At 29.0% G+C, this 11766-nt stretch overlaps 1 long non-coding RNA gene across 1 annotated transcript; it reads left to right on the forward strand.

Moving 5' to 3' along the window:
* LOC107059498 (uncharacterized) lies at positions 1 to 3340 on the forward strand. The gene is made up of 3 exons (XR_001472696.1): positions 1 to 188; positions 963 to 1011; positions 3110 to 3340. It is a non-coding gene; the product is annotated as an uncharacterized lncRNA (long non-coding RNA).
* Positions 3341 to 11766: the final 8426 nt, after the last annotated feature.

Genomic DNA, 11766 nt, shown 5'->3' on the forward strand with positions numbered 1-11766 from the left:
ACGAAGTATTATAGGTTAGGTTCAGAAAAAAAGTACAATCACAAGCCACAGACTATTTGTTGTACTTTGTGACCTAATCTCTTCTTCTTGCTTTTCTCTCCTCTCTCAAAAATATAAACAAATTAATAGATCTAGATTGTTAATCGATCTCATGTTTGTCTTCGATCTAAAATCAAGAAGAACACACGGTATGTCTAGATTTGTGATTTTTCATATCCTTCTTGAGAAAATTCAATGTTATTTTTCCTTATTTTTCTATATGGTTAGAGTTTTGATGTGCTCATCTAAATTTTTGATGTTTGATCTATTGAATGGTAGAATTTTGAGTTTCTATAAGTTCTTCAAGTTTAGATTTTTGTTGTGTTCCTCTAAAGTTTTGATTTTTGACATGTTGAATAGTTGAATTGTAGAATTCAATGTATATCTCAAAAGTTTTGATTTTTTGATATATTTAATATTAGAATTCATTGTAGATCCGATTTTTTTTTATTTGATATACGGAATATTTAGGTTAATTGTAGATCTACTTATTTGAGATTTGGTTTTTCCTTCGTTGTTCTATATGTCATAAACCAAAACTTTGCAATTTTTACAAACGAAATTAATTTGTTCTCTTCGTTTGTAAAAGAACATTTCGCCTCTTTTTCTCCCGTGTAGATTAAATTTTATCAACAAAAATGAATTATTTATTTTCGTTGTATCATGTATTGTTGAAACAATAATTTTTTGATGTTGAATAATTGTTTTGTTCTGCGTTTAGATCTTAAATATTGTTACTTTTTCCTATATTTCCCAAAAGTTTTGATTTTTATTGTGCTTCTCTACTTTGTGAGTCATTGAGTCTATGCTACTTATCTAAGTGTTGTTGTTAGTTGTATAATTCTATCTTATCATTCATAATCCGTATTTTGTGACTATTTGTCGATCTATCTACTCATCAATGTTTTGATTTTCATCTCCAGAATTTTGGAATCAACAATTTTGAAACATGTACACCGATCCTATTCAGAGGTATGTCAATTTCTGTAAAACAAATTATGTAATCTAGCTTGTAAACATTGTTCAGGTCATTTGTTTTGTTTGACATTTTTTGACAATTCTATACTAGCAATCACGGCATCATGCATCTTAAACACAATTCTATATTATGTGTTTTCTCGTAACATCTCATAGAAAGTATTTTTAACATCAATACACATACTAAAAAGTAAGTATTTTTAACATCAATACACATACTAAAAAGTCATTAAAACATCATCTTAAACAAACTTGGAATTCAAAGGTTAATTGTCCAAAATCCTTAATTGTTGTAGGGCTTATTTACCTTCATCCTCTATCCAAAAGTGATCAGAGGGGACAGAAGTTCTTCAATTTTTTTTTAAAACAACTTCTTGCCCTTCACAACCTTCTTCTTCTTAAGAGCAGCTTGAGCAGCTTGTGCAGCCTTTGCAGCCTTTGCAGCTGCCTTGTCTGCAATTTTCTATTTCAAACAAATGAATTATTAGTTATAAACAGAGTTACAAAATATGAATTAAGCATGCATAGTTTGTTCAACGAAGAGAAGAAACAAGTGTAATTACCACTTTTTAAGATCCTAATCTAGTAGTGAGTTACTTTTGGCATTATCACATCTAATGACTAAAGATAAGATCCAAGAATAGAGTATATTCAAACACGAACAATAACTGCTGTCTGTGTTAAATAGCTCAATACTCTAATCATATGATATATGATTTAACCAATTTATAGTCACATTAGGGATTTATTATAACTGCTAATCCAATCCAAACATCTAATCCATTCCAAATGCTTATTCAATTTCCTTGTTAATTTGTATAACACTTCCTCTACACAAACTAGTTTAAACAAGTATTCTACATTTATGGATAAATGAGTCCTAATGGAGAAACATGAATATGTGGAACCTATATTGTGTTGGTCATTCTTCCAAAATGCAATTAACTGTATATAGTTTTACTGTTTTAACAAATCAGAAGCTAGAATAACTCCTTAAAAAAGATAAGATCTAAGAATAGAGTAAATTCAAACTGGAACATTAACTGTTGACTATGATAATTAGCTAAATATTGTCAACAAATGATAAATGATTTTACCAATTTCTAGTCACACGAGATTTCTAATAACAACTAATCCAAACCAAATATCTAATCCAATCCAAATGCTTATCCAATTCCCTTGTAAAGTTCTAAAACACTTCCACTGCAAATTGGCTTAAACAAGTATTCTTAAGAATATAATGAGTCCTAATGGAGAAACAAGAATATATCTGACCTTTATAGTGTTGGTGATTCATCCACAATGTATGGTACTGTATATAGTTATATAGTTTTACTGTTTTAATAAATCAGAAGCTGTAAGAGCTCTTTTAAAAAGGATAGGATCCAAGAATAGAGAATATAAAACAGGACCAATAATGGCAGGCTGCCATAATTAGCTAAATACACAACATATGATGTGTGATTTAACCAATTTCACACGAGAGATTTCTAATACCATCTAATTCCAATCCAAACATCTAATCCAATCCACATGCTTATCCAAATTTCCTTGTAAATTTGTATAACACTTGCCCTACACAAACTCGTTTAAACAGGTATTCTATGTCCTAAAGATAAAACGAGTCATAATGGGAAAACATGAATATATAGAACCTTATATAGTGTGGTTATTAATCAACAATGCATGAAACTATTGATTGTTTTAATTTATCATAAACTAATTTGGTATTTACTAATTTGGTTCTTTTATCATTTCCTCGTCATAAGACTGAGATGTTGCAAGGCAAAGTGACGTGTTCTGTTTTATCTTAATTTGTTATGCACTCCATCATGACTGAGATGATGTAAGATGGAGTCATTCGTATTCTGTTTTATCAAGTGTCTTGAAGGCATCTCTCACACAAGTTCTGATAGTCACATTTCGTTGGATTTTATATCTATCATGTCACTTATGCATGAACTCTCACAAGTTCTGATAGTCACAATGTGCAGATTTATTCTAAATTCATGTCACATAAATATATAAACCATTTCAAACATGCAACTTCATGCATTATCAAACCGTTGAACTAACCTTTTTTGCATTGCAGGCTTTTGTGTGCTCTGATGTTTCAACCAACTTTTTGTCAAATTCTCCCTGGCACACATTGCATTTCCATGTACTTTTAGACTCTTTGTTGCATCTGTTTTTGTATTTTATGGGATCATTGTTCTTTCCCTTGTTGTTTCCTCCTCTTTTAGGTTTAGTCATCTACAAAACAGGGTTATTTCATCCATAAAATCAATATTAAGCAAACTTGATTTGATTAAACCGGTTTGGAATAATCATGCAAGCTAGAAATATGTTCTTCATTGAATTAAATTTCCAGAATAGAATCTTATATAACAAGATAAATGCCAGTAAAATTGAAGTCAACAGAGATCTAAGATTTCAAGTTCAAATTAATGAGTATTGGTAGTGTATAGAGTCTTGGCGATGTGCAAGATCTGAATTTAACAAAATCAATTTTATGCAATTCAAATTCAGGTATGACTACAGTAAGATCTAATATGTGTAGTACTAACTATTTCCCAGCAATAGTTGTGGTCGTATGATTGTGTTTAGAATCTTAATATTCAATATCCAGTTTCACAATATCAATTTCTTGTAGTCATTGTGCAGATTTCACAAATTACAATTTAGCAAAATCAAATGAATGTCTAAAAATAGTAATATCTAAGATATAAAGTATGGACCCAGCATTACTTATGGTAGTGTAATCTAATATAGCAAGTGTTTGTGCAAGGACAGATTTCACAAATTCCTATTTAGCTAAATCAAATGAAGGTTTAATCGTAGTAAGATCTAAGATATGAAGTACTAACTATGGACCCAGCATTACTTATGGTAGTATAATGGAATTTAGTAAGTCCTTGTGTAAAAATGGATTTCACCAAATCATATTTAGCAAAATATCAAACTGGGGAATTAAAATAGTAAGATGATTATGATGGTTACCTTCTTTCTTACAGATTGAAAACGTTCTTTTTCCTTGGTGAATAGTATGATAATTGCTGCCGTAAATTGATCCGGGAAATATCTGAGATTATCCGTGCCCAACCCTAATTTCACCTTTTTAACTTTAGATATGTGTTTGTTTCACCCTTTTAGTTTTAATTTGTTACATTTTTGTCCACTTGGGGACCGTTTAGTACAAAGTTTAGTAATACATGGACTATTTTAAATTAAGTGTTTGGTTCATTATTTCAAACCTAATCTTGTTTTTGGTTTAAAATTCAATAAAAAACTTTTTTCCAATTTTACTCATTTTATATCATCTTTTTGCTTTGCACTTGCATTAAAAAAATGATGTAACTTTATCTTTCTATTCTTATTTAATTTTTTTGGAACTCAAGTTTTCAACTAATGAATATGAATTAATTTATTTTGATTAATTAATTTAACTAATGAACATGAATCATTTACTTACCTTTTCTAAGTTGGTTAAATGTATATTTTTAAGGTTAATAACTCATAAGGGTAAAAAGGGAATAATAGAATAATTTTATGAAATGACAAGTATTACGGACTAACTATTCATAAAAAAAAAATGACATATAAAATGAGACAGAGGGAGGATTTATTTATTATTTCTAAATATTTTAATATTTTAGACAAATAAAAGTTCATATGACTTGTAATATCGCCAACTGAAATTTGTATTAGTATTTTTATATACACAACAAATACCGTCAAATTAAAATAAATATAAACTTTACTACATTTAACTAATAAGAATTTTCATTAACCATCTTCATAGATTCACGTGAATAAGAGATATATATGATGATCTATACTGAACAGTTAATATTGTTTTATACTAAACTTACTATTCAAATCTTTGCTTAAATAAATTATAGTATTTACTACAACATGTATTTTTGGAATAGGCAATCACATGTCAAAAAATTAATTTCTTTAAAAAATGTAGGTAAACTTGCAACGATCAATATTTTCTTAGGCAAACAAATTGGCAAACCCAATGGACCTGTCATAACACAACTGCAATTCAGAGATAGTATTTAGTTAAAGTTCTATTTCTATTTCTTCTACCAAACTAAATTATGTTAGACAAATAAAAAATTTGAAATGATCAAAATACTTCCAAAGTTTCGTACTTTTCCTCCCCCTTTTTTTGACAATTACTTCTATTCCTTTTCTACATATTATTTGTTGCTTAAAACTAATATTTTGCTTAATAATATATTAAGGGATAAGACACAAGTATCCCTAGACTATGACCGAAATTACACAAACACATCTTAACTAATCTAAAGTTCTATTACCCCTTAAACACATTTTTTGTGTAATTTTGTACATTTTTTGGCTTACGTAGCACACTCTGTGACTCCACTTAAGTGAGGCGCGTGGGAGATGTTTGGAGGCCACGTAGGCTAAAAAGGTGTACAAAATTACAAAAAAAAATAGTTCAGGGGTCGTAGGACCTTAGTATAGTAAATGTGTGTCTCTGTAATTTCGGTCAAAGTCTAGGGGCTACTAGTGCCTTATCCCATATATTATTTTTAATTTTATTTTGTAGAGAAAATAGAAGCACGATTACAGTAAGTTTTTGCATCTACAACTATGAAAGAATTTAGATTTTCAAGGTGAAAGAAAAATAGATTATTCTTCTAATAATAAAAATAAACATTTTTCCCCCCATATATTTTAGATTTCTTAATGCTAGTCTTTTAATGAACGGAAAAGGGTAAAAAATATCCTTAAACTATTCGAAATAGATCATATTTATCTTTAAACTATATTTCAGCTCAAAACTATCCTTTCCGTCAAACTATTGGGTCAAAAGTGCCCTTCTTATTAACGGAAGTTGTTAAATGCCATGTGGATGCCACATTGCACGCTAATAGGGTTCCACTGCCACAGAAACTAAATAGAAAAGGGTAAAAAATACCCTTAAACTATCCGAAATAGCTCATATATACCCTTAAACTATATTTCGGCTCAAAATTACCCTTCCCATCAAACTATTGGGTCAAAATTACCTTTGTTATTAACGAAAGTTGTTAAATGTCATGTGAATGCCACATTGCATGCCAATAGGATTTCACTACCACATATTTGAACAAGTTGTCCTTTTCTTTAACGTATTTGAACTCATGATCAGCCGAAAGAGTAATTTAAATAGCAATATAATTGGCAATGTTTTTATTTATTAATTTAAATAGAAATATAATTGGTAATGTTTTTATTTATGGAAATCCCAACTCTATTTATGGAAAAGGAAGGAAAACAAATTTCGTTGTCCTACATCTATTTTAATTTATTTTCCTTGTGGTATTTGAACTCATTAGTCATTATTTAATATAAAGATAGATTCTTTAACCACATATTATTACAATTATCCTTTTTAGGACCTCGAAAACAAAACAGAGTTTTGCCATGGGTAAAAAATTTCCTTCGTTTTTTTTTTTCTTTCTCTTTTACAGATACAAATTTGCAATGGAAATTAATTTTCTCTAAAAGGTCTAATTATTTGTGTTTCTATTTTTCGCAGAGAAGGAACCAGAGATGAAGTTGGAAGAGTACAACAAAAAAAAGAATATGGAATCTGCTCAACCTCCGTATTCTGCACAACACCTTGGCTTGTTATTTGTTTTGGAGGGGAACTGGAAAATCAGACTTTTTTCAGTGTATCAGAAGATCGATATTATATGAGACGTATTTCTGAACTTAAAGAGAAAATAATACGTGCTTATGCTGATGAGTGGCTCTTGTTAGAAAGTATTTATTCTAGTGATTGTTATCTTTGGAATCTTATTTCAAACGAAAAAATTCAGCTACCGCCACTTCCTACTGAGTGCGAAATACTGATGTGCCTCTTGTCTGCACCACCCCATGATCCTAAATGTCAAATTCTCTTTCTAATTAAAGAGACTGAGAATGACGATGAGGATGAAAACGACGAGCATGTGGATCTAGATGATGAGAATGATGAGGATGAGGATGATGACGATGAGAATGATGATGATGATGACTAGAATGATAATGAGAACGACGAGGATGTGAATCCGCCTACTCTTTACTTTTGCAAGCCAGGTTATAATGAAGAGTTTCATAAACAAGAAGTACAATCAATTATTGGAGATTGGCGTCTTGGGATCTGGACAGTTTTCAAGAGAAAATTTTATATATTAACCTGCAAGACACATGCTCTACTCTGTTTGGATCCAGATAATGATTCAGGAAGAATAACCGTTACACTAATGGCTAACGAATTTCCAATTATGTTCAGAGGATACTTGGACATGAATCGCTTTGAGAATTACATCATTCAATCCTCCAATGAGGATATGTTATTGTATGTTCATTTGTATTTTAACGGGAAGGACCATGTAATGCCATACCACTTTCAAGTACTCAAGTTTGACTTTGAAAAAAAAATGTGGATAGAGACGGAAAGCATTGGGGAAATAGCAATTTTTGTAAGTAATACTACACGGACGGGTACGACTTGTTCCACAAAGGGCACAAATCTTAACGGAGAATCCATCTACTCCACCGACGGTCGTTATCTCTATGTCTACAACTTGATAACACATAGCATATCATTATCCCTCCCTTGCCCACATGTTCCCAAGAAAAACCCCTACATGCACTGGTTAACGCTAAATTAGTAAATGTTTAATTAGCTTTTTGTTAGTATACAATAAATGTTTTGTGCTATTTGATATAGTTTTTGCACATTCAGACTTCATGTAAACTTCCTAGCTATTATTTTCTCTATTATTATGCATTATTTCTCGTTTTTGCCTTTGTGAATCTTCTTACAGAAAAAGTATATATAATGCTTATTAAAAAGGTACTACATAAACTGGTCACTTTTTATTTCACAAACTAACTAATTAAACAACCTTTAACTTCATGATTAATTTGTATTTTGAAACCCCACCCATTAGATGTTATTTTTCTGTTTTAGGTTTACATTCTTTCTTTTATTATAACGTTTTATTTTCGTTGTACTAACATCTTGAGAAAATATTGAAAAACTTTCTTAGATTTTTCTCGATATCGAAACAATGAAAAAAGAAGCTCAACTAAACAAGCAAATCAAGAAATTATACATCTTAGAAATCAATGAAAAGAAGGTTAAACTCAAGAGACCCCCTAAGATTAAGAAAAAATGTACAGATTAGAAATCAATGCAAATTAGAAGGTTAACTCAAGAGACCCATTAAGAGAAATATTTGGACTTGAATAAGCTTCAATGCCCAAGTAATCAAAAGATAAATATTTGCGATTGGCCAAACAATAGAAAACACCTTGTTGTTTGTTGAAGGCTCACAAACAATGTTTAATATTCCCGAATTCCTTTTATCTCCTAGTATAGGTACACAATATTGTATTTGAAAAATATCGGATTATTGCATCAATTGTTTGTTGAGTTCAAAGTTCTCAAGATTAAATATTGTATTTTGGAGATATTAATATTGTTTTTCCAACAATTAAAAATAGGATTGGAATAAAAATCATACCGATGACTTATGAGTAACCAATTAGCTTTTGAACTTTGAACTCGGGAGCCTCTTAATTTTGATTGTACACTAGAAAGGTAGAAAGTATGTGGTTTCACTACAACAAAAACAACTTTTAGCGACAATAAATATTGACATTAATAAAGAGTGCTAAAGTCTTTACCGACATTAGTTAAGTGCCATTAGAACCAATGTCGCTAAAGGCTTTAGGGACATATATAGTCACAACTTATTGAAAAAATCACAACTTTTTGGAAAAGTCACAACTCTTTGAAAAAGTCACAACTCTTCGGAAATAGTGGCGGTGGCAATTTAGAGATGGTGAGTGATGAAATTTGGTCTTTGTTGTAATGAAGAAGAAAGAAACAAATAAAGAACAAAGAATAATTATAAATACAAACATTTCTTAAAAATAAGAGTTTACTATTTGATTTTGGTGCTCACTCTCTCAAGGAGAGTGAAATACACTCACTCTGCCACATAATCGTTTAGGGAGATGATAATTTCAGTTTTAAATAGTTTGGGGGGTGATAAGACTCCCGTAAAATTTAAGTGTGTAGTTAGGAATTCGGTAATAGATTGGAAGGGGGGGGGGGGGCATTTGACAATTTTCTCCTTTCACGGTGAAAGATAAATAGATTAATCTTCTAATAATAAAAATAAACATTTAATATTTTCCATATATTTTAGATTTCTTAATGCTAGTCTTTTAATGAATGACAAAAAGTTTAATCAATATTTCTAAGGGATCGAAATTCTTGCTTTTAATATATAATAATAATAATAATAAAATAAAAGAAAAACTATTTTGGCAAAATATCAAGTTGAACTAATTCCGCCCAAACTTAAACGGGTTTGAATGAGTTAGACGGGTTGGATGCCTTTGATTTTGCCACAAAATAGCAAATATCAAGTTTAAAGCCTTCTTGAACTCCCTCTTCTCTTGTTACTAGAAAGCAATGGCCCGTGCCAGCACGTACCTAATATTATTAAGTATTATTTCTTTTTTGTTGTTAAGTTTGTTTTTACGTGAAATTGGAGAAAAGAAATTTGATGGATCTAATATGGTGTTCGTTATGTAAAATGTTAATTTTTTTATATTTGATCAGTTAAAATCATTGCAATATATTTTTTTTCCTTTTAAAATGAGGAAATGATTTCTATAATAGACGTATGAAAAAAAATAAATTACACATGATATTCTACATTGATCACGTCTTCCTCCGTTTTCAACTACACCTCATCTTTACCCCATAATATGGAGCTCCCCCTCCATCTTCATCTCCACCACCACACACATCCCTACCCTCTACCTTCACCTCTTATAGTATTTGTCTAAATTATATAAAAATGCTTTTAAGAAAATAATTTTGCCAACCTATCAAAACAAGAAAATAAATAAGAAACATATTTATTTTCCTAGAAATCATTTCTAAAATAATATTTTTAATCTTAACAAACACATCCTAAGTAATTATTAATCATATACTCATAGTATTTCATACAAAAAATTGAATACGCTCTCGATCCATGAATAGATGTTGATTGTCAAATAATAAATTATTATACTCATGGAAACATTATACCATTAGATAGTTAAAGCGACACTTTATACACATATAGAGTATTACTATTTATATATTAGTGAAAGATGATACATTTTTTTCAATAGTCATCAAGGTTCTTATTTTAGTTTTTTTACCAAAAATATATTACGGAATAATTTTATTAATTATATTTTAAAATTTATTATTAATATATCATTGTTAAAATAACAATTAGGATAAAAATAAAGAAAATGTGCATACTCTACTAATTAATTTAATTTTAGACTCTCAATTATCTAGGAGTTTAACTTGACTATTAGTATTTTATAGAATTACTTAACGATAATGATAAAGTCAGGCAAAAATAATTAATTTTCTTAATTTATTAAAATAAACAAGTAAAATATTATTTTATTATCATAAGAGTCAAATTAATAAATTTTCGTTAAAATAACAATTAGGATAAAAATAAAGAAAATAGTGCATACTCTACTAATTAAGTTTAATTTTAGTCTCTCAATTATCTAGGAGTTTAACTTGACTATTAGTATTTTATAGAATTATTTAACGATAATGATAAAGGCAGGCAAAAATAATTAATTTTCATAATTTATTAAAAAAGTAAAATATTATTTTATTATTATAAGAGTCAAATTAAAGATAACATTTACCATTTACTTTATTAATTATAATTAATGGATATGAATTGATTTTCGAGAAAACTCTCAGCCAATAAGAGGATACATTTTCCTTGATTCTTCTCATTATTTATCCTTTCTACCATCTCTTCTCATTATATGTTATGTCAGCTAATTTTTACTTGTCATATTTGAACTTATATATTCATTAAAATAATAATTTATAGGTTAAATAATTAATACTAAACAAATAATATAATTTATAAAAAAATTTATTCTTAATATATGAAAATTGACAACAAAAATAAAAATTTTCTTTTTGAAATAATGGACAAGTAAAAGACGGATGAAGTATGTACTCCCTCCGACCCTTTTGACTTTTGAAATTTTGACTTGACACACCTCATAAGAAAATAATGATTGGTATAACGAGTTTATCATTTTACTCTTACTAATTGATAAAGTTTTGAACATATTTACTCACTACTTTTTATATTAATTTAATATTAATAAATTAAAGGTATAATAGGAGAATTTTTTTTTTCTTTATTCGTCAAATATATTTGATAAATAAATAGAAACAGAGAAAATATCTATGAAATTTATGCCACGGAAGAGGGAAAAAACGGAAGTGGACCAAAGCCCACGTCTTATGATACCTATGGCAAATAGAAAAGTGAGGTTCATCATATTCTTCAATGACAGGGCAGGATTTGTAATTAAGTAAAAAAGATTGGACTTTTTCTTAAAGCTCTTGCTAGGTACAAAAAACAAAGCAAGAAATACAACTTTTTGAAGCAAGTTTTATCTTGCAAAAATCTTTTGTAGGACTTTAATAACATTTATGGTCAAATAGTGTAATTTTTACTATGAAGTAGGTTTAAGTTAACAAATTCAAAAAGTATAGTTACAAAAACGTGAATAATTGCATAATATAACAATAAAACATAAAAAGTCAAAATAATTCCACTCTTATCAAGACAAGCTAACTAATTGAAAAAATAAACAACAAAAAAAGAGAGAATACAA

Source organism: Solanum tuberosum, unplaced genomic scaffold, assembly GCF_000226075.1.
Source record: "Solanum tuberosum cultivar DM 1-3 516 R44 unplaced genomic scaffold, SolTub_3.0 scf00021, whole genome shotgun sequence".
NCBI lineage: Eukaryota > Viridiplantae > Streptophyta > Magnoliopsida > Solanales > Solanaceae > Solanum > Solanum tuberosum.